This window comes from Mercenaria mercenaria, chromosome 9 (assembly GCF_021730395.1).
Source record: "Mercenaria mercenaria strain notata chromosome 9, MADL_Memer_1, whole genome shotgun sequence".
Taxonomy (NCBI): domain Eukaryota; kingdom Metazoa; phylum Mollusca; class Bivalvia; order Venerida; family Veneridae; genus Mercenaria; species Mercenaria mercenaria.
Window position 1 is genome coordinate 64,543,486 of NC_069369.1, and position 25,281 is coordinate 64,568,766.

General features: G+C 32.8%; 1 protein-coding gene across 1 annotated transcript in view; it reads left to right on the plus strand.

Moving 5' to 3' along the window:
* Window positions 1-12,873: 12,873 nt before the first annotated feature.
* Window positions 12,874-25,281, plus strand: part of LOC123548064 (uncharacterized) — a 69,040-nt gene continuing 56,632 nt past the window's right edge. The window contains exon 1 of the mRNA XM_045335296.2: window positions 12,874-12,979. The gene's annotated coding sequence lies outside the window, so the exon portion shown is untranslated. The remainder of the gene's footprint in view (window positions 12,980-25,281) is intronic.

Sequence of the window (25,281 nt, forward strand, 5' to 3'; positions counted from 1 at the left end):
TAAAATTATCTTTATTCAAAATAAATTACATTATTTTAGCGCGATAGCATGTGACAGTTAATACAATTTATTTAAGCGCAAGAGTAATGCATTTTTTCTGTATAGATGCATTCTTTCAGTAGGCCAACTGATATTGATGCTTTATCTGAACATGTCTGGAATCAGACGTTTAATGTTAATCTATATTGACGAACGAGTAAGCTGTATTGGTGTTTCGTATTTTAATTTTTATTTTTCTAATGCAGAATTCATGTTAGATATCAGCTCTTGTATCCATAACATTGTTCAATATTATCTGACAAATCCCAAACAAATAATGATCTTTCTATGTGGTATTAAATGTGATGTAAAAGTGAAATGGTGCTGCTTTTTCATGCATGCATGCAAACTATATAGAGTGAGAAAGTTATGAATTCCTCTGTATCGTACTTCCTTTTTTACCAAATCCACAATGTTTTGTTTTTTTTCATATCAATATTTGACATATGAGATAACGGATGAATGCATGCCTATCTGATTCAATTAGAGTTTAAAAAGGAGAATGTCACCATTAACATTTCAGTTTGTGATTTATATCAACCTTTTGCAGAATCTGTTTTACGTCAGTGTTATTTAGGAAATAATAAGTTCCCAAACGTGGTTTATCGTAGAATAACCCGAGTTTTGAGTTCTTATGCGTAAGAAATATCACGAAGGCCGTATGCCTGAGTGATATATTGTTTCGCATTAGAATGAAAAACTCGGGTTATTCTACGATAAATCATACTTGGGAACTTATTATTTCGATTCTAACACGACATACTAGTATCAACAGTGTTAGAAAAAATGGTAGCTACTTTTTACGGCCGTGCTACGCACCTGAATCGGATGACGTCATTGCACGTGAGTAGTATATTGCAGAATAACCCGAGATAGATTTTGCTCTACATGTATGTAGGTTATTTGCTTGTCGTGTTAGAATATACGTTATTTTAAATGCTCTGTTATCCAAATAGTAATTACATAATTTATTATATGTCTTTTTTAGTAAAGTAAACTGTCAAATAATATATACAAAATGAATTTAGGTCAGATATGTAATAGGATAAACAAAGTTGTAAGAACGCAACCCAGTCAAACCAAAACCCTACAACAGTGTCGGTATGGTTGTGACCATAAACACAACAATACATAGACAAAGTAAAAGTTTAACAAACGTATAATGATGACAAACGCACGATTAAATGACCATGAGGACTTCATTGAAGCCAGCAGTTGCAAAAACAACTCTTTGGAGTTCAGCAAAATGGCACAAAATGTAAAACACATAAATGCTCTTGTAAATGGTTATAAAAAGAAAATATAACGCACCATAAACGCATTTATTTAAGGCTTGCAAAAGGCAGAGCAACGAAAAAACATCGTAAAGCACTCCATTACAGTGTTAGTTGGTGGACGGCCCTGGTTTCATTTGCTCTTTGCTTTCAAGAATTCTATGTGTAGTTCAGCTTTCAAAATTTACAGAACATGTTTAGAGAACTTAAAGGTCAATGGGATCTTAAGCATATCATATATGTACAAGTTTGGGTCAGACACTCTATATGTCTATTATGCTTTGAATAGTTTGACGACCATTCACCAGTAACATAGACATTTTCACTAACTTCTAAAACTGCGACAGCTTTGACAATTATAACATCATCCCAGACTACTACAGGTACTACTGAACATGAGTTGAAATGAATTACTTTTTTATCGCAGTTCATTTAAAAAATGTGGGAATTGATTATAAGTCTGAGTAGTATGCTTTTTATCATGACGAAAAGACTTATTATTACTTATTGGATTTTTCAACATGTGGAAACAGCGATTTCACTGTGACGAAAACATCGCGAGGCTTGTTTCTGTAAACATACTACTAAATCTCGACGATATATATCTAAAATACTAACAGAGCTTGATTTTATTCCCCGATATGTCTATTATGCTTTGAATATATGACAACCATTCACCAGTAACACAGACACTTTCAATAACTCTTCTACAACTACGACTGCTTTGACAATACCAAAAATAACACCATCTCAGACTACTACAACTACTGTTAAACATGAGTTGAAATGAATTACTTTTTTTACCGCGGTTCATTTAAAAAAAGTGGGAATTGATTATAAAACTGAGTAGTATGCTTTTTATCATGACGAAAAGACTTATTATAACTTTCTGGATTTTTCAACATGTGGAAACAGCGATTTCACTCTGTGTAAACATAGTACTAAATCTCGACCTATATATTCTCGATATATATCTAAAATACTAACAGGCCCATGGTCAAGATATATATATTCTGCAATAAACATTGGCAGACCGATTAGAGAGCATTATAGACCAATGAGAGATCGCAATGATGTCCATTATGCTGTCGAATTGCCATGTGACCTCCGTTTCATTATTACCCGGATCAATGAGTCCAGCATAATTTTTATCAAAATATATCAATGAGCATGTAAGAATGAAAGCAATCTAGACCTTCTTGTGGTTTATCGTGCAATTTACCATGTTTCATAGTTCAGATGTTTAGATATTTAATCACTCGAACTGAACTTGACAATATTTCCGACAGAGTGATATTTTTTCAATTCTCTGTTGTCCTCCATTTTCCAGCTGTAAATCTTCAAACATGACCACTTACGTCATTTCTTAAACAGAGTGCAAAATGACGTACTTGACAGGCTTTTTAAATAGCGTTTTATATACAACAAAACACGGCTAAAATTGTTTATTTTCAAGTCTGTGTAGAACTCATCTCTCCAATGGTATATAGTTTGTCAAGTTTATGTCGAGTACGTCATGTTATCAAGTTTATTTCGAGTACTTCATTTTTCGCTCTGCTAAAAAATAGCGTTAGTGGTCATGTTTGAAGACAGCAGCAAAATGGAGCGTAACTAAGAACTGAAAAAATACAAGTCTGTCGGAAATATCGTCAACTTTAACTTCTGGACATTTTATAGCAGTCCGTCGAAAATTGGCAGGTGGCGCAGTCTACATTAAAATAATGGATATGAAGACTTTACACAACTTTTGATGATGAGATGTCAATTTAAGGATTGGTATTTGCTTAATCTGTAGGGATTTTTGTCAAAATAACGTCAGTCCCTTCTTCCCTGTTGTATGTGTTCTTATTTATTGTTTACATCTTTTTGCACGGAATCAACGTGTTAAACTATGAATTTAAATTGGGAATAAATATAGTAAAGAATATAAAAGCTTACTTAAAATATAGGAATTTAATTACATATTATTCTATGCACTAGTAAATATGTATAATTTATCACTGTTTTGTCAGTTTCTCGCATAATTACATACAAATCTAAGACCGAATCATATTTTTTTCTGTCTGTTGATATTCTGCTAGAGAACATTTTTCGAACAATTTTTTTAGAACTTCGGTTTAGAATTGCACCTCTTATGGAGCAAAACATCAGGAGCAACTAGTGAGATGTCTGTGACAAACTGTATTATGTTAGTTATGTTAGGAGTCTCTTTTTCTGATAACGCCTAACTAGCAAATATCACGAGTTTTGGTTACGATAAAGCATGTTTTATAATGACGTTCTGTGAATAAGTGTACTTACATAAATGTTTATAATTAGATATTGAATTTAACCAAAACGATCTTTGGAAGTATGGAAAAAAAAACCAAGAAAAAATGATAGCAGACTCGGTTTAAATCTGTTGATGAAAGGTTGTTTATCTCACATCATGTTTCTTAGTAAATATGTGTGTAACGTTTTGGTATAAAACGTATCTCATTTTACTGTAAATGTAAACTTGACATGAATATTTATAATCTGTTAAACAATAATCAACGAAGTCGTTAATGTTAATGCAAAATAATACACGTTTGCATATTTCCTTGAATAGGCTTTCACACAGTGTGCAAGAAAATATTATGTCACATTCATTATTTCATCATCAATGTCTGATCTTTACAGTCATCTGCATTCCATTTTATGATAAAATAGGTAGAAATGAGGAAAAGAAAAATTGAATAGATATTCAAAACGATTATGTATAAAACTAAGATAATTATCTCTGCTTAAACCTTTCACTGATATCATTCTATTGATGTTACCGTTGATTCTTTTTGATTATATACAGGTTTGTTGTCAAAGTCTCATTTACTCCACATCCGAGGATCGAATTCGCTGACCCTCGATTCAAAGTATTTTGTTTAACGGGCGGTTACTGAAACATTACAAAAAATATTTTTTTCAGATCATTTAGCTTTAAACAAAGGAAATGTTCAAGAGACTCAGTTGTATACTAATAATTTACAATTTTCACTTTTAAGATATTATTTTAAATTACTTCTTGTATTTTTATATTCTGTCTTGATATGTTTTACTTTTCTAAATAATTTATATTTGTCGTACAATTGTTTTCTTTTTTAATTTTGTTTTCGATTTTTTTTATTACGTTTACATATTGGAACATATAATGCATCCATATATAATGTCTAAATATCTGGATTCTAAACAAAGTTTAGCACTGCAAAAGTTACTAATCACAACTAAACAGTATGAAATAAGTAAAATGTAAAGGATTTTTTTGTAATCATATGGGCTTATTGCATATTACTTTCAACAGTGAATATCATTACACTTTTAAATTCATACATATCTGTTATTACTAAAGTCATTTAATAGGTACTGAATCAAAAAATTCAAATTAAATCATTTTATTCACGTACATATGTATTCACTTAACGTTTGTTATAATGATCTAAGATGACCAAATACAAAACTTTTTAGCATGGAAATATTTTAATTTTGACACATGTAGAAGAAGAAAACAAATTAGAATGTATTCTGTAATTAATATTTTCTGCTTGATTATTCTATTGAATAAACACACACATATACAAACAAGCACGAAAAATCTACAAAGTGGGCACGACCCAGGGACGTCCGGCGACCAAAAATATTATGGGCACCTATCCTCACTCATAGTAAAAAAGGAGGGGGCGTAAACGCAAGGGGTCAATGGAGGATAGGAAAGAAACGCCAACAACAAACAGGACCATATACGTAACATAAGACACGAAACAGACAAAACAAGTTGAAAATAAACGCGTTTATGGTATGCCAAACTCGCACACACCTTATTTTCAACAGGTTAGACAAGACAGTGTAAATAAAATAACTCCCCGCTGAGAAAGGTTCTAACATTAGTGACAAAATACCAGGTTATATAAAGTAAAACATATAAATAGGAACCGCGATGTGTTTTGTATTTACCTGCATACCTGTTCTTACTTCACGAATACTAATAATTCACTGTACAAATGTAATGACAGTAATGGATGTATTATAATTTTTAGATTTTTTCTTCATATTTTTTATTCATTCAATATTTTTGTCTTCCTAAGGCATCATCTGGGAAAATTCATAACAATTTTTAAACATTGAATCTCATCTCCTGTATGCAATTACGGAACAAATGAAAATTATATGCAGATTCTTTCTGAGCACGAAACTATCTCCGGGAAGAATTTCAAATACAACATAGCTTTTTGCTCGTTAATTGCGTATTTAATTTCTGTTCCTGGTGAGTGTTGTCAGCTTAGTGCAAAAACCTCCAAGATGCTATTACCAAACTGGATTATGACCTAACTTTCAAATGTCAAAGTATATAATCTTAAAAGAATTCACTTATTTTAAATAAAACAATGACATATCAATGAACTGTTAAAAGTTACCAAATTACGAAAATTTAGATTATTCCTCAAGTTTATATCCTTACATTTATGCAACGGAGTTCATCTTGTTAATCAAATCTGCCTGCCTATGACAACATATTCAGTCAATATTTCCCATAATAACAGAGCAAGGATAACGATATTTCTTTTTTTTTCTTTTGTTTGGGTTTAACACCGTTTTAAACATTTTTTTCCAGTAATGTAACGACGGGCAGTTAACCTTATCCGTGTTCCTGGATTCTGTTCCAGTACAAAGCTATAAAAGCAACGGCTACGTACGTTGCAAGAAAGCAGCCCCATTCATCTTATGGAAACGTGTTTCAATGATCATCAATTCACGCAACACTTGTGGTATGATTTAAAACCTTCTCATATGATACCAGTACTGGTTTTCCAGGAAGCGGACTGGAAAATGGTTCATATAAGCCTGAAGCGTTCACCAAAAACGAGCTAAAGTAATTCAGTGTAAGCTAAAGATATCGAGGGCAAAACAAGAAATACAGAAAAACTCTTACCATACTAGGTTCTTGCTTTATTTGTTTAAATGTTCTTGCCATCTATTGTACAAGGTAGTCTTTTTGAGTAATATGTATTCCATTGCCATTACATTCTTAGTATATATTCAGCTTTATTGTCCTTACAATGCTTTTTATTTCCTGTTTCTTATTATTTCTCTGATATTCTAATTATCAATTCGGCTCTATTTTCTTTACTTTTTGGGTGTGCTTCTATGTTGTTATATTCTGTTTGAAGTCATGAGTTTTACATCGTCTTGTTTATATTTTTTCTCTGTTTCTCTTACTTTTTTTATCTGTTCTACTTTGTTTTCTCAACCTTCTGGTTTTCTGCTACAATTATAACCATCCATCCCACTCTCTTCTTTACTTTCGTTTAATTCATCTTGCATAATTTTCTGTTATATTTTGTTCTCTAAAATTTCGAGTTTTCGTCGAATTTGGTTTACAACTAGGGGATATATATAAACTACATAACAGCTAACATCCAAAATTAATTTGAATCAAGGTGGTAGGAATAGCTATGTTTCAAGAACGGTGCCTTATCAAAATGAAGTCCTGAAGCAGTAAAAGTACACAGAGAGAGAGAGAGAGAGAGAGAGAGAGAGAGAGAGGGAGAGAGAGAGAGCAAAAACAAAAATCAAAATAAACAAATAGAGAAACACAAGAGGGAACCGTTGAACTGCTCAGTGGCAGTGGCCAGTGGAAACACAATTGCAGAGTTTAAACTATAACGGTACGCACAATTTCTCAATCTTATTGCCCATCATCCTGCCAGTGTTACTCTACATATTAATATAAATACATCATTGACAAATGTACCCTTGCGCACTGATAAAAAGGCAAGACTTGTACAACACAAAACTGCTCAAAAACAGACAAAGCATTTAGTCAGCATATTTGAAGAAGGCAAACAAACAAAAGAAGAACCATTATGGACCCGGCTGGACAGAAAACAAGTACCAAAGCAAAGCAGTACTTAGTCTACTGGGTTTTGCTAACTGTCCATAATGGTTTTCTCACCATTTTCAGTGATTGTTTCGAGAAAATGTATTTACCTATAAATAAAAAAGTAGATAGTAATATGCAAGTTTTTAAGATATGGATTTATTCAACTTCTCAGTTAATGAAATGTGCCAAGATCTTTAATCAATCACAAAATAAAAAATAATTCGGATGCCGTGACGGAAATATTTCTAGATGGAAAGATATATCATGTTGGTTTTTCTGTCCAATTTTGTAGTACAGAAGGCGAACAATACTTTATTCCGAAACAGGTGTTAGGGTAGTTGATTGCGACAGAAATGTCAGACTGTAAAGCGCAAAACCTATACGTCACGGAACAAATTTAAAAATGTTTTTGTAAATAAATTCATTTGGATTACATAAAAGAATATTTTTTCCTAGTTTGAAAATCAATTGTCCTGTCTATGTGTATGTTTATCGCATGTTATTTTCCAGCATTTTCTTATTTTTACCCTAGAGTTATAGAATAGCATTTGAAATGATGAGTTTTAACATCAACATAAGATAGTAGAACGCGGGTCTTGCAGCTTTCAATACCGTTTCTATGGTTACTGTTTCACTGGCTGTTATTAGTGAAAAATATGATGTCCATTAAGTAATGTTGTTTTATCTGTCATCAGCAGTTGTTTTGTTGTAATGAGATAACCGCTTTTTACGTGAATCATCACTCACATTTGTTGCATCCAAACTACGTTGCTTCATAGCGTATTTGCAATACAAGCCTAATGGGCTTCAAGGCAAAGTTTGATTGTATCATATTTATAGTTGTCACATTTTCTTTTTTGTGATAGTTACAACAGTTCCGTTTATGTGATAGTTACAATGTATTGCGATTTTCCTTGCTTGACCTGGTTGTTTCCTATGCTGCCAAAGGATCTCTTTATAGATTAACTATCACAAGAGTAGCCGTTAAGTGCCATGTGGCGACCGTAAGTTGTTGCTTTAGACTTTGACTCATGTTGCTATTATTTTTGGGCCTTTAATGTAAATGAAACAATTCTATATGAATTTATAAATAAGTTCCCTTTAAGCCAGTGATGAGAGCGCGTTTCACTACTAAACATCAATCGACTTACATTGAAGTTTCTAGCTATTTTACTGCAGACTTTGTCCAAAAGGAATGATGCATATATACATTGACATATAGATGTTGATTTTTATCGCGATACGCGCGGTGGCATTCATTTTGGCAAAAACTATCCAGTAGGAACATGCATGTTCAATGAACACGGCCTCCCAGAACTAGGCATTATCCTTTTATTTTCGTCAACCCAAATATTCAACAGTCAAATGTGTCTCTTTGGACAACAAATCAAATGCTTTTCTTTGGTCAAAAACTATAGTCTACGTTAAATATCTTGGTTTTAAACGTTTATGGTAGACGTGTCCGTAGTATTTTTTCTTAGACAATTCCAATTCATTTGTCAATGAGAACAATTTCCAAAGTAATGTAACATTAATGCGTTTGTCTGCAAGTGACTATGTATTATTGTTTTGTCGGTTAACGGTAAGACAGAAATCATGTAAAGACGATGAATATTCAAAGATAATTTTTTCATGTCAAAAACAAACCAAAGAACTTTTTCTGCCATCGGCTACATTTATTTTTTATACTTTTGGAATGGCGATTATAAGATTATATCGCTTCGTGTAAAATCGAATTTCTTTCTTACTGTAAAAAGTCGTTAAAAGCACCTATGAGATTTACATACCAGAAAATGTCTGACATGATGTTGAAATATGTGTCTACGGATATGAAATAGAAAAATCCACTTTACAGCTCTTACCCTTGTAAAGCCTCGAACTGCTAAATTTAAAGATAAAAAATTGAATAAACTTAACAGACAGACTAATTTGTCACGCCCATATTTGGTTACCCTTGATAGTTAATACAAACCAGGTAATAGTACAAATGTTTTGCCATAGATTTTTTATTGTCTACTTGCCTTCTCTTAGACCGCCCACTGATCTGATCATGTTTAGAAAGGAGAAAGAAATCAGACATTAAATGTTAATGTATATGGACAAACCGTGAAATAAAATGTATTAAACTGTATTGATTTCTATCGAATCAGACTTTCTGTAACATATCCGTTCTTCAGAATATACTTTCAGCAACAGTGCTTGATTTTAGAAATACAAAATTGCGATGGGTAATTGAGGGCGCTAATTTACTGTTTATGTATTTATAGATAGATAGATTTATTTGGTATCAAATGATGAACACAGCATGGCAATAACAAAATGCATGTCAGCAATAATAAAAAGCAATAATATACATTACTGTTAATCACCATGCCGTGCACAATAATACCAAGGATAGCACAATAAAGAGAGTTATTTCCATTGTGGACCATGATAGTAGTGGCATAACCATGTCATGTATTGTCTAATATCACATCATATGAGATCACAGATAGATTACAGAAACAAGTAATTTAGCTACAAATGTATTGATATGACCCTAAATGCAGATAAATAGAATAAATATTGAACAAACGTATTTGTGAAATTGCAAAGTCATGTTTATACTATTAATACAGATACAAATTATACATTGATAACAATACAAATTTAGTACTAAAAGATAAAAAGCATTCAATCTAGACTGACTGATATAATGGACTTAACGTATTTTTTTAAAAACTGGCATGTAAAAGAAAATAACAAATGTTACTTCTTTACTGACTAAAAATACCCTTAACTGGATTGCTTATATTAAAAATTACAGTATTATAAGGACAACAAATGTTCTTTTACAGCAGGCTTAAACTGATGAAGTCTGTGTAGATCTCTCGAGGACTGTGATAAACGGTTTCATCCCTGTAGCCCATTACATGCAAATGACTTCTCACCAAAACTGCGTACTACATCCCCTAGCTCAGTGTTGGAATAGGCTGTTACACATGACCTGGTATTGCGATTATGCAGTGTGTTTAATGGGATAAAATGTTCTCAAAGATATTCCTGGGCACAAACATACCTGATCTTATGAACATGACAAAACGAAACCTTTCCGACCCTTCTGTGGACTGGTAACCAGTTTAAGTAAATAGAATATTCTAGCCCGACATGCGACCTGGTGTTCAAGTTCAGACAAGCTTGTTTTGGATAGTCTGGAACCTGTTCTTAAAGAACTGGCACATACCAGAGTACCACCAGGAACAGGAATAGTCAAAATGACATTGGATAAGTGACATTACTAGTAGCTTCCTAGGATGCAAAAACGTACTTACTCTACCGCGGAATAATTTCACGAGGGCGTAGCCCGAGTGAATTATTCTGCCGACATATAATTAACCTGGGATCAACTTTACTAATACCTGACTTAGCAATAGCTTAACCAGATAAATTCTGATCCAAGGTAAACAGTATAGATTTCACTTTACAGAAGTGTAAAGAAAGCTTGTTATCCACCAGCCATGAACTACTTAGATCCTATTCAACCTATTCTCAATGTCTGATTTACACTATCCAGTTTACCAGAATCATTAATTCAAACTGAATATAGAGAGAAGGTAACTAAGGAGGTAGTATACCTTACTTCATGGTTATTTGAAATTGTTCGCCTTACTTCGTGTGATTCAATGTTTTCGCTGCTAAAATCTTATAATTTACAAAGGAAAGACAATGGAGAAGGACAATAAGGCAAAAAATTGCCTACTTTATTCAAATGGCTGATGAGTGAAAAAACATTTCAGTATAAAAAGTATGTTTTAGATTTTATAAAAATAAAATGTCCAAAATCAAATAATTTCCTAATAAAAATGCGCGTGGTAACGCACACGTAACAAAGTGACGTCAATGGCGTCATATGAGCGCCTTAGCATCAAAATGGAGATAACTTTATAAATTGGTCGAAAAAAGTGAATTCGCAAACATAATTTATTTGCCTAAATATCGTCGTAATTTCTGAACATTTTTTTACAGCTACTTCTAGTTGGACATGTGAACATTCAATTTTTAGAGCATATATTATCACATCACTAATTCTTCTGATTTTATGTCACATCGAATTAAGGAGTCATTCGAGCAAAATTTAGTAGGCTTGTCTATGACACTTTCCATTCCCTGTTACGATTCATATCCCGACTAGTTTTTTTTTGTGCTAAGTGATTTACTTAAATTGGTACTGGTTCTAGACCTGTTTAGAAAGGTTAATTAACCGTGATCCAGGTAACTGAAGGCTAAATATATCTTTTGCCAGGACTTTCTTCAACTACCAACGTTATAAGAAACTCTGACCTTTTACTCATTTTTAAATGCTCAATGGTATTTTCATAATGAAGGCGTACATAATGGATGTAAGCCTACATTCAGAATATTTCCTAAGGAAATATTCAATGAGTGCGTCAGTTTTTGCTGATTTACACCACTGTCATGTTTTATTTTAGTATCTCAGGAATTATTAAAATGTTTTGATAGCTTGAAAGTAAAAAATTAAAAGTACATACAAATACTCCATGTATCCCCACGTTAGTGTGTCAAATTCATTTGCGGCTTCAGATGTTTTCGATTTTCTCTAAAGGCTTCCACTTTTACTTTGTTCACAATATTGAATACAAATGTACATGTTTGAAGCGTAAATTTCAACTGTTGCAGAGCTTCTTCTAATTCCATTGACAGCATCTCATAACTTATCATAGCGAGAAATGTACGGAAAGAATAAACTATATGAATGGTGCCCGAGCCTTATCTATAATTATGTATTTCTTAATCATTATAGAACGACAACTGGTTTGTCAGTTCAGCAAAGAAAATCACGCGTTGTAAATTCTGCCATAAATACTAGGTTTAACGCACACAATGGGTAAGAAACCATCATGCATAGGTCGGTCAAACAAGGAAGGATATTAGGCGTTTTATTCTGGCAAATTTGAAGCGCGGACCGGTGAGAGACAATTATGACGTGTAATAATGTAACATGACGTCAGGATTATTATAAAACAATGACGACCAATCTATTAACTTTCTGTGCATCTGAACAGTCAAAGGTAAATCAGAAGATGCATGCATTATTTTGTAAATAAATGTTTAGGTGTCTACTTCAAAAATGTTTATATAAATAACACTAAGTTTAAAGTTCTGAATAAACTTATGTTACCGTAATCAGCTACTGATAACTTTGACATTTGTAATATTATCGACTTATTACGCACTTAAAATACATTCAATCTCGTGTACCGTTTATCACCAACCACTTATAAACATTCTTCCGTAGCTGGATTAGAATGTTTTACTATCGGATTCAGAATGAATTAAGACATTTCAAAACTACAGAAAGAATTACATAAACTTTGGCTGTATTAATATGTCACAAGCACGTAAATAGTCCATTTCTACCTATATAAAGCACCGGTATAGAGATACCTAAATATTAACCGTAAAGATTACACTTACATGTAACCTATCACACGACAATTTATAACAGTTTATAAATTACCTCATCAGAAAATGACAGTGTAAATCTTCAAAAAGCGGAACAATATTCATTGAGAAATTAGCCTTCTGTAAGAGCACGATTAATCAATAACTATAGAACCTGGCATTGTCGTTGGTCGTGGTGTTGCAAATTTCATCGGAACACTTGTGCATGAACTATCAATCAAAGCAGTTTAAAATCCAGTTTTTGGAGATAAGCAGTAATTGTAAAAAAATTTCCATACTGGTGAAAAATGGATGTTGAGTATATATAAAGGTATTTGACTGTAGTTTACTTAATCAATATGTAAAAAGTTACATAGACATGTATAACGTTTATTGATATTTTATATTTCTTATTGAATTATCATGAAAATCTGTGATGGTAATTATATTTGTCTTGAAATGTTTTCATGTTATAATAACATGAAAGACAAAAAGATTACTTTTCTTATAAATGTTGGTGTGGATTGTCAACTTAGATAATACTCTACTGGAATAACAATGTACTAAAAAGGCGGAAAATATTTCACAACAGTAATTTTTTGTCAACTTGATGATATTCTTCAGTGATGATTTCCTGAAATGGAAGGAACTTTACATGTTATACACGATTCATAAATTTATTGTACAAGAATGTCAGGCGTCAAATATTTTATGGTTTTCAGACTTCATTATATAAAACGTGTACGTGTAAAGCTATGTACTATATTTTATGGAATTGTATGTCTTTATTTACATTGTATTTGAAACTAAAGATTTACAATACCTGACGGAATAAAGATATAATTTAATAGTATACGTTTAAACCTATATTAAATCAATTTTATATTATTTAAACATAAAGGTCATGTTCTGATTTTTATAAATTAAAACCAACATGATCTGCAGAGAATGTAACACCTTGATGCGGCAGTTACGTTTTCCGTCACTATGTATACAAGACAGTGTGGCAGTGTGCGGAGCGATATAATTATCTCACTAAATACTGTATCAAAGATAATTATCATTATCAGTTGCTGTTATCATTATTTGACGGAGCTTCAGAGGATATATAAAGGATTTTACTTTAATGCAATTTTGCATTGAATAAAATAGTGCAATGCAAGGCTATGTAGGGTATTTCATTTGTATTCAACGAGTTTGATAAATGCAATGTATAAATACACAAATAAAATACTCTTTTTATCATATGTTAGCTTCTTTAACTGAAAAATCTAACATTCTTGTTCTATTATCTGTTATAGACAAAGTCAGTTTGATCAACGTCTTCTGTTTTTAAAACGAGGCCAACGTCTCGTGTTATTTAACTGGAACTACGTCAAACCTGTGAGGAATTGCATTTATATCATGTAATACTATTAAATTTCACACTTCAGCCATGTGGTGTGTCAGGTGCGACATTTCTGCATGAGCTTATCATTGCCATATGATTTAGACTTTGCTGTCTGAGTAAATATCAGACGTTAGGAATACCCTGTACATATGTGATGACCTAATGTTTACTGGTATGGTACTTACTAAATTGTTCAATATATTGTAGCTACTTAGGATATGGCAATTTGAAAGATAACGTTAAGTAATAATATGTATAGTTACAAAACAAACTTTATTATCCATGCCTCAAGAATGAAGGTATTTGGAGCGTTCTTGATAGAGACTCGTGGTAACGTCTTTTTTAGTTTGTGGTAATTTAGGATGTGACTTCACTGAAGTGGAATAGATCACGGCCCACTATAATCGTGATAGATGACAACTATTATATCTTTTTGACGCTAATTCATGGATGTAGGAACCATTTTTACATTGTCTTAAGCAGTCTTGTCTTGCACCTAGGGAGATGGATGACTGTGTAAATTGAATAATTTAAACATCATTTACGGTGTCATTTTGAATGTTTCAATGAATGTGTCATTCATAAATATTCATAAATGAATGCGAAAATTTGTACAAAGTTTTTAAACGTCAAATGTTTCATTTTATTTGAAAATTATATCATCTAAAGAATATGGCATGAACAAGTCTTCTATGTTCAGTTGTTGTTTTGGATGGGAATATCCAATTATCGTAAAACTGTTTTGGCGGCAAAATTGTTGTCTCTTTACCGCCAAAACAGTTACCGTTGAGCCGCATACTCGATGTGCAACTGCACGTAGTGGAAGTTCCTAACATCCATTTCCGGTGATGTCACCACTGGAAGAAAAAGCTCGTTTTATACTCTCTGTACACAGTTAAGTTTTACGTATGTGTCAATGCCCGACGCACCTGCTTTTAAGGTTGAAGATATTAAGGATTTTAAATACATACGTATATCGTACCTCATGTTTACTTTTGATATTTTTTACACGTGCGTATTTGTCCATTTCATGCCTTTAATTACCATTACGTGAGTCAGGAGATGAATTCTATGCACATTTCTTCAAGTTGGGAACACCTCCCCATTTGTGTTTTTCCGCTGACCGTTCTCAGGCAATGCCAGTATTTAGTTGTTTTATCACTGGTATTGTTTTATATCTTTTTTTGACGCCGCCGTTTGTTTTCACTGAATATGCAAATTAAGCATGTCTCCCTGGACCAATGAAAACTCGCCTTATCGTCTACGGAAAAACACGCGCGAAAGCCAGTAAAAATCATGTTATGTCTATGCCGATTAGCCGAAACGTGGGATTCCCCGAGATTTCAGGTTCATATTTTCATATGTAAAATATTGTTTGGTTCAAATGCTAGCTATTTCTTCTTTCTTTAATTTCTGAATTAACACATTTACAACTGAGGAGATTAAAGGTGGGTGTTGCTAATTTATTGTTAGAATTCTGCCTTAACTGTTTAAATTCTATCTAACTACATATATTGCCGAATCGATAGAGCGAGGCAGAGAAGCAAAAACATTAGATTTCTTGGTATAGGTCGAAACACGAAAACCCCGTGACCTATCATGAAATGACACAACAATAAAACTTTATTGAAGACGTTGACAATTTGAGGCCCGTCTGCTAAAATAACATTAAAGCGCACCAGAGTATTTTGCTGTGACTATTCAACTGCATAGAAAATCAAGGCTTTCTTGTAAAGACACAACTGAAGAAGTGGGCCTCAAATACCCCGGGTTAAATCCTAACAGTAAATAACACAACTTTAAGCACGCCTGCACAGGGCGGGCAAGAAAAGCATGTATAAGTATCACTGTGTTTTTTATATACCAACCTAATGTCGTTAATGTAAATGCACCGTTTATCTTTTTTAAAGATGTTTCTTGTTATTTAATGCATACCGAGACTTCAAACAAGCTTATGATATCAATATCGGTGATTGACTTTACTTAGGTATTCAATACAATTTAAAACCGGTCTACATTACTTAAGTCTGTTATTACCTGTACGTCTGATATTGTTTTGATATATTGTTTTAATCTTTCTATACGGAAAAGATCGGTTTAAATACGGATTTGATATAGTAATAAATGTGATAAATTATTGGGCAGACAGGAAAGGAAAATAAAATTAAGAAAAAGAATACTCGAACTTAAATTCCTATTTCGTTTTTCAACACGCAAATCTTGTTTTGCTGCGTTTAACATTGTCAGGATACTAATTATATGACCCAAGGAAGTGCCTATGCCTTTAGTATCTCGAACAATGAAATGGGTCCAATCGCTAAGGTGACTATGTCTTAGACTAGCTGACAAACGAAATAGAATGTCCTTTGTTAAAACGTATTGCTGGTGAGACCAAATATCTCGTTTATAAAATTTTCCTCTGGCTACCTTGCCTAAATGATTCGTATACCAATGATTCGTAAATGATTTCAATTATGAGCTAAATAATTTCAAGGATCAGGCAAAAATCATTCAATGTTTCAACTATCAACCTTCAACTCAAAATCCGCAGCTTAAACTCCTATGGGCTGGAGTAACTATACTTGACTGGTCTTTATGTCGAAGTTCCCTTCAGACAATGTCTTTGAACAACAACGTACCAGTCGTATCGCATAGATGCTCAGCCTATGTTCTCTTTATAAAGTTGCAACTCAATAATATTGCCCTGACTCCTAGATGCTCAGCGCCCATATGCTATCACTTATAGCATTCAACTACCATATAGATATAACCCTGATGTCTTCGCCAATAATGCTGAACCTCGTCTATAAGCTGGAACTCTCCTACTTTCTCAGTAGATCACCAAAACATATGTCTCGACCTCAGCTTTCCGATGCTCAGCCTATATTTGCTATCGCCTAAAGCATTCAACTACCCTTAAGGTAAAACTTCTATGCGCTGGCCCTATAGCTCGAAACCATGTTGAACTTCTGCAACTCTTCTTTAGTCTATGAACTTCAAACGTTTTCTTTTTAATAATTTATCCGCCCTGACAGTGTAGTTGCAATAACTTCCTCATCAAGGTACTGGGATAAATTATTAGTTGAATCCTCGATGTGTCTTCTTGGATCGCTGGATACCGAATGATCTCTCTGTCCTCCCTCTACCTATTTATACCTTGCAGACGTGAGATTTGATTGGTGCTATTTACAGAACTTGTTTCTGATTGGGCGAAATTTATACATAGTATTTTACAACGAGTACTCGCTCTAACAAATATCTGGTTACCTTTAACTATTGTATATGACATAATGTGTGATGCTGGGATCCAGCTATCGACATAATGAACCCAAATTAGCCACAAATGACCCAAATCCTATTATTAACAGCAATTCAACAATTATTATAGCAATGGTAGCATGAAAAGGGAGTCAAGTACCATCTGTGCTTATATGTGACGTTATCAATTTATCAAATATACAAATTATTCTGAAAAACGGCGTTAAACATCACACCGATATCACACCGATATCAATAATAGGTCTTATGTACACTGTTCCGCTTTTCATTGTTGAGGAAGACTTTAGGTGCTCATCTACTATTTTTGAGACATGAGTAGGGGCATGGGTAGAACCAACGACCTTTCGGAAGCCAACTGGATGGCTTAACGTATATGTACTTTGAGTGTTACGTTCATAATTAGTTGATTCATATGATAGCTTTAGGTTTGAAATCATTGTATTTTAATGTACATTTTTGAACGTGTATATGTATATATGAAAATATTTTTGAAATAAGTGCTGTACAATAATAGTAATTAATATCCAGAATAGTGTATGTGAAGGCAAAATCAGGAATAAATACATCTGTCAAAGTACATATAATATAAGGTAGTTGAAAAGAACTGACCGTGATACCGTATACATTTTATAATACGATTCAACAATTAACGTTAAACATGAAATATTAAATAAACATTTCGCAGACATCAGTGGAAAGTGACGAATAATAATTATAGCACGTCATAACGTACGCAATTAAAACTGAACTTCTGACATTACCTCTATACTGTATAAAGAGCTAATACTGTGAATGAAGTTCAAACAGATCATGTTGACATAGGTAATAACATGGGCGTGGAGCATTGAAAATAATGCCTCTTAATTGCACGTGCATTGAAATAGTTCGTTTAGCAAACCTTCTATTTACGTACACATGTTTTGCCGTTACATTTAAAATTTGGAATGTGTGTATATGATTTTATTTAATATTAAATAATATTTATTGTCTGACCCAGTGATGCATACATTTGTATGCTTTCTCCACGGGTTTTATCGAAAACAGTCGTGATCTCGGGAAAGATCTCGTATTTTCTTAATTAGGAATGTCACTGTTTTTTTTTTTCATTTATCAAATGTGTTACAAAAGAAACTCCATCAATTTCTGAACATGAAATGATCAATCGCAGTGCGACGTACACGTACAATCAAACGATGTTACGGTCTTACCATTACGTAAGCACTTCCTTCATATTTATGTCTGTGCAGAAATCAACAGTCAAATGTTTTTCTTTATTGAACAATTGTAAATGTCTTGATCTATATAGTTTATGTTCAATGTACCCTTTGTCAGGAAAAATAGATTAATGACAACTAATTCTTCCAAGAGGATTAGAAATCATTTAGCAACTATTTGCAAGATAGGAGGACAATTTATGCATTGTCAGTGGCAATCTCTGACAGTTGACATCTTTGGCTGTTGTAATTGACAGTAAGACATAAATCAGATTTAGAAATCAGCAAGTGAATGTTCTTGTCCTGTCTAATACAGCAGAAGATCTGCGTCTGCTGCTGACAATATTTATTTATACCGTTTTCGAAGAAAAAATTATCTTTTCATTTCAATGTTATGTATAATATTGAGCCTAACCATCTTCAAATTTTGACATTTTTTAGTACTATGCCTCTAACAAGCCGTTTGAGACCGACATGATTGTAAATTTATGATAAAATATTGAAATACTTGTCGACTGAAATCGGTTGGAAAATATTCATTTTACAGATAGGGCCTAGTCAATCTCCAGACCTATTAATTTCCAAGCTTTCTACTTTAGACGGAGGAAAGGAAGAGAAATGAGACAGACAGACAGACACAATTTATTGAGGTGCGTTACCATGTTAGCATGTGATAGTTAATACAATTTATTTAAACGTACGAGTAGTGCATTTTCTGTTTCTGTATATATGTATTTTTTCAGCATGCCTACTGATACTGATGCTTTATCTGAACATGTCTGGATCAGACAATGAATGTTAATCTATATTGACAAATGCAGTAAACTGTTTTGGTGCTCGTATGTTATTATTTCTTCTTCTAATGCAGAATTCATGTTAAATATCAGCTCTTTTATCCATAACATTGTTTGATACTATCTGACAAATCCCAAACAAATAATGATCTTTCTATGTGGTATTTCATGTAATGCAAAATGAAGTGGTGCTGCTTTTCCTTTTTTATGTATGCAAACTGTTTCGTACTTCCTTTTTTACCAAATCCACAATGGTTTTTCATATCAATGTTTGACATAAGAGATAATGGATGAATGCATGCCTATCTGATTCAGTTAGAGTTTAAAAACAAGAATGTCACCATTAACATTTCAATTTTGTGATTTATATCAACCTTTTGCAGAATCCGTTTTACGTCAGTTTTATTATACGTTGTTTTAAATGTTCTGCTTTCCAAATCGTAATTACATAATTTATAATATTTCTTTTTTTAGTAAAGTTAACTTTCAAATAAGATATACAAAAACTATTAATATCAGATATGTAATAGGAGAAACAACGTTGTAAGAACGCAGCTCAGTCAAACCAAAAACCTACAACAGTGTAGGTATAATGATGACAAACGCACGAGAAAATGAGAACCAGGACCTCATTGAAACCAGTGGTTGGAAAAACAACACTTTGGAGTTCAACAAAATGGCACGAAATGTACAATACATAAATGCTCTTGTAAATGATTATAAAAGGAACACATAACGAACCATAAACGCATTTATTTAATGCCCTTGCAAAAGGCAGAGCAACAAGAAAACATCGTAAAGCACTCCATTACATTTTCACCGCGGTTCATTTAAAGAAAAAGTGGGAATTGATTATAAGTCTGAGTAGAACACTTTTTATCATGACGAAAAGACTTATTATAACTTTTTGGATTTTTCAACATGTGGAAACAACGATTTCACTCTAATAAAAAAATCGCGAGGCTTGTTTCTGTAAACATAGTACTAAATCTCGACCTATATATACTCGATATATATCTAAAATACTAACAGGCCCATGATCAAGATATATATATATTCTGCAATAAAAATTGGTTGACGCGCAGACCGATTAGAGAACATTATAGACCTAACAGGGAGCGCAATGATGTCAATTATGCTGTCAAAATGCTGTATGACGTCCGGTTCATTACATCAATAAGCATGTAAGAATGAAAGCAATCTGCGCATGTGAATATTGAACCGTGATGAATCAGTCGAAAAACAACTGAAAGGCCTTGATTATTTGATAAATTAAATTTCCTCAGAATGTGGCTAAATTCTTAGCAGTAATATAGTAATAATATAACTTATTTGGTTCAAAAGTTCATGTTATACTCAGGAAGAGCTTCTTCCAAATATTAAAACCTATTTTGGACAGAAATTTGTACGAAATAATGGACCGTTTGAATTCCGCTTTGGTGCCATACATATTATGTATTTGATAATTAAAATAAAGTTGAATGCTAAATAATTTCATACAGTCTATGAGCAATATATGTCTCACTAATTAAAAAAAAGATATATCTGTACCTCTTTTTAAACAACAACACCAGTCTTTAATTATATGCGTTAGCTGAGAATCTTTCTATCTTATGTTTTGAAGACTGCTATCATGGTGTTGACATTTGTGAAATCTTATACCTCCAGTATTATCAACAACTTACATATATACTTCCGTAGGTGGATTTCAGTTTCTAATTATTGTATTCAGAATGTAATTAAAGATTTGATACATACGGAATAATATCACTGTAACACATGATATTGTAACACATGACATGATCAAACTTTAGCGCTAAGTGATGATAAGTCAAAGGTCACTTCCATACCTTTCTATTTGGAATCGAATATAGAAATTCGTAAATGTCTACTGTATAAAATTAGCACATTGGCACCCTATCAAAAACTAAACTTTATGAAAATTTATTAATTTCAGGGTATATATAAATCATAAATCTTAAAAGCGGAACTTATACCTATGGTGAAATTGACCTATTGGCACTACCAGTCAATAACGACAGAAACGGATTCTGTCAATGGTATGTAACAGATTTCTTTAGGTACTACTCAGTTTTATATTTTTAACTTGTTAATAGTGCTGTAAATAATGTACAGTTCAACATTTCTTATTTCGACAACTGGCCTATCCCGCATGGTATCTTCATATTCCGACGGGCGTCTTGCATGTTTATCGTAAAGGTGTTTGCTTAATAGATGAATAGGCAGCACTTGTTTTGGGATATGATGTGATGTCAAATTGTTTATCGGTGCGATGTCTGATGAAGAAATCTCAAGGTCATATAAATTAATTTTATTAAATAACGCATGTACTATAGTAAATCTATGATATAATTATGTTTTAATGAATGTGATATTTTAGTAAAGATAAAAGTCTCTTGAAATTCTAATCATAGAATGGCCATGTACATTTTATGTTTATGCATATTTAATGATTTTTACTATTTGTATACGAATGAGACTATGATAAAGAATAAAATCAAAACAAATGAAAGTAACGAACTGACAGAATTGTAAGAACTTTAAATTATTAGTTTATTAGTGGAAATTGGGGAACATATGTATTTACATGTTATTGTCTCAGTGGGTGAAAGCTGTAAATTGTTTATTGTTAATTAGCTGTGTCTTGTTAACAACTTAAATTCTATCTTAAAGTGTGTCTCTCCAAAAAAAGGACTCTATATTGCTTTAGAACTGTTCGTCCGAGTGTGAGTCACAAAAGCGCATGATCGCCTTCAAACCCGCTGGTAGGATTTCGACAAAATTTTCATAGCAATAATAAGTTTTTTTTGAACCATTTAGCATGGAAATGCTTTAATTTTGACAAATGTAGAAGAACAAAACTAAATAGAATGTTGTTTGTAATTTTTTGCTTGATTATTCTATTGAATAAACACACACATAATTATACAAACAGGCATGGAAAAAGCTTCATAGTGGGCACCACCCAGAGACGTCCGGCGGCCAAAATATGGTGGGGCACCTAACCTCGCTCATAGTAAACGGGGGGGGGGGACGTAAATGCAAGGGGACAATGGGGGAGAAGAAAGAAACACCAACAACAAACAAGACAATATACGTAACATAAAATACGAAACAGACAAAAAACAAGTTGAAAATAAACGCGTTTATGGCAATGGCAACCTCGCACATACACTATTTTCAACAGGTTTGACAAGACAGTAGAAATAAAATGACTCCCCGCTGAGAAAGGCTCTAACATAAGTGACAAAATACTTGGTTATATAAAGGAAAACATATAAATAGGTACCCCGATGTGTTTTGTATTATCCTGCATACTTGTTCCTACTTCACGAATACTAATAATTCACTGTACAAATAACAATAATTGATGCATTATAATTTTATTGCTTTTTCCCCATATTTATTATTCATTCAATATTTTTATCTTCCTGAGGCAGTATCTGGGAAAATTCATAACAATTTTTAAACATTGAATCTCAACTCCTGTATGCAATTACGGAACAAATGAAAATTATATGCAAATTATTTTTGAGCACGGAACTATCTCCGGGAAAATTTCAAATATAACATAACTTTATGCTCGTTAAATGCGTATTTATTTTCTATTCCTGGCGAGTGTTGTCACCTCAGTGCAAAAACCTCCAAGATGCTATTACTAAACTGGATTATGACCTAGCTTTCAAATGAAAAGGTATATAATCTTTAAAGAAGTCACTTATTTTAAGTAAAAAAAAATGACCGATCAATGAACTGTTAAAAGTTACCCAATTACGCAAATTTATATTATTAATTTACATTCTTACATTTATGCAACTGAGTTCACCTTGAAATCAAATCTGCCTGCCTATGACAACCTATTAAGTCAATAAATGTTTTAAAGTATTTCACATAATAACAGAACAATGATAAAGATATTTCTTTCTTTTCTTTTGGTTTGATTTAACGCCGTTTTAAACAGTTTTTCCAGTAATGTAATGACGGGCAGTTAACATAATCAGTGATACTGGATTTTGTACAAAGCTATAAAAGCAATGGCTACGTTGCAAGAAAGCCGCCCCATTCATCTTATGGAAACGTGTTTCAATGATATGAACACAAAATATCTAGACACAGTAAAACGAGCGCTCAGCCCGGGGATCATCAGTTCACGCAACAATTGTGTTATGATTAAAACCTTCTCATATGATACCAGTACTGGTTTTCTAGGAAGTGGACTAGATCTGGTTCAAATAAGCCTGAAGCGTTCACCACAATCGAGCTAACTTAAGTTAGTGTAAGCTAAAGATATCGAGGGCAAAACAAGGAATAAAGAAAAACTCTTGTCATATTAGGTTTTTGCTTTATTTGTTTAAATTTTCTTGTCATCTGTTGTGCAAGGTAGTCTTTGTTTTTGAGTAACACGTATTCCATTGCCATTACGTTCTTAGTATATATTCAGCTTTATTGTCCTTACAATGTAATTTTCTTTTCCCTATTTCATTCTTTTATTTCCTATTTCTTATTATTTCATTGATATTCTAGTTTTCAATTCGGCTCTATTTTCTTTACTTTTTGGGTGTGGTTGTATGCTGTTATATTCTGTTCGAAGTATGTTTTACACTCTTAATTATAAATTTTTCTCTGTTTCTCTTACTTTCACCTTATCTGTTCTACTTTGTTGTCCATACTTTCTGGTTTTCTTCTACAATTATAATCATCCATCCCGCTCTTTTCTTTTAAATTACTTTCTAATTTAATATTCGGTTTAATTCATTTGGCCTTCTAAAGTTTTCTTGTTTAAAATTTCGAGTTTTCGTCGAATTCGGTTTTCAAATAGGTGATATATATATATATATTACACAACAGCTAACATCCAAAATTAATTTGAATCAAGGTGGTAGGAATTATAGCCATGTTCCAAGAACGCTGCCTTACCAAAATGAAGTCCTGAAGCAGTTAAGGTACAGAGAGAGAGAGAGAGTAAAGCAATAAGGCAAAAAAACAAACAAAAAGAGGAACACAATGGGGCACCGTTGGACTGCACAGTGGCAGTAGTCAGAGGACACAAAACTGCAGAGTTTAAAGTATAACGGTACGCACAATTTTTTAATCTTAAGTATCAAAGCAAAGCAGTACTATTGGGCTTTTCTAACTGTCTATAAAGGTTTTCACTGTTCCATCCTGACCATTTCTGTGCTACTTCAAGTCTTTCAGATATCGCTATTTCAATGTTTTTTACAAATGTATTTACCTTATTATCAAAAAGTAGACAATAATGTGCAAGCTTTTAAGATATGGATGCATTCAACTTCTCAATTAATGTATTGTGTCAATATCTTTTATCAGTTACAAAATATAGTACAGAAGGTGAACAGTGCTTTATTTTAAAACATATGTTAGGGAAATTGATATCGACAGAATGTCAGACGGTGAAGCTCAAACACTACACGTCATTAAAATGTATATGATTTTGTAAATAAATTAATTTGGATTACATATACAATATTTGTCCGAGTTAGAAAATCAATCGTTCTGCCTATGTGTATGTTTATCTCATGTTATTTTCCGGCAAGTTTCAGGCCTTTCCCCTTTGAATCTGCTTTTTTTTCATTTTTACCCTGGAGTGATGGAATAGCATTTGAAATGGTGAATTTAAGCATCACCACAAGATAATAGGACGCGGGTCTTGCAGCTTTCAATACCGTTTCTATGGTTACTGTTTTTACTGGCTGTGATTAGTGAAAAACAATATAATGTTCATAAAGTAATGTTGTTTTATCTGTCATCAGCATTTGTTTTGTTGTAATGAGATAACCTCTGTTTACGTGAATCATCACACATTTGTTGCATCCAAAATACGTTGCTTCATAGCGCATTTGAAATACAAACCTAGTGGGATTCAAGGCAAAAGTTTGATTGTATCAAATTTATAGCTGTCACATTTTCGTTTATA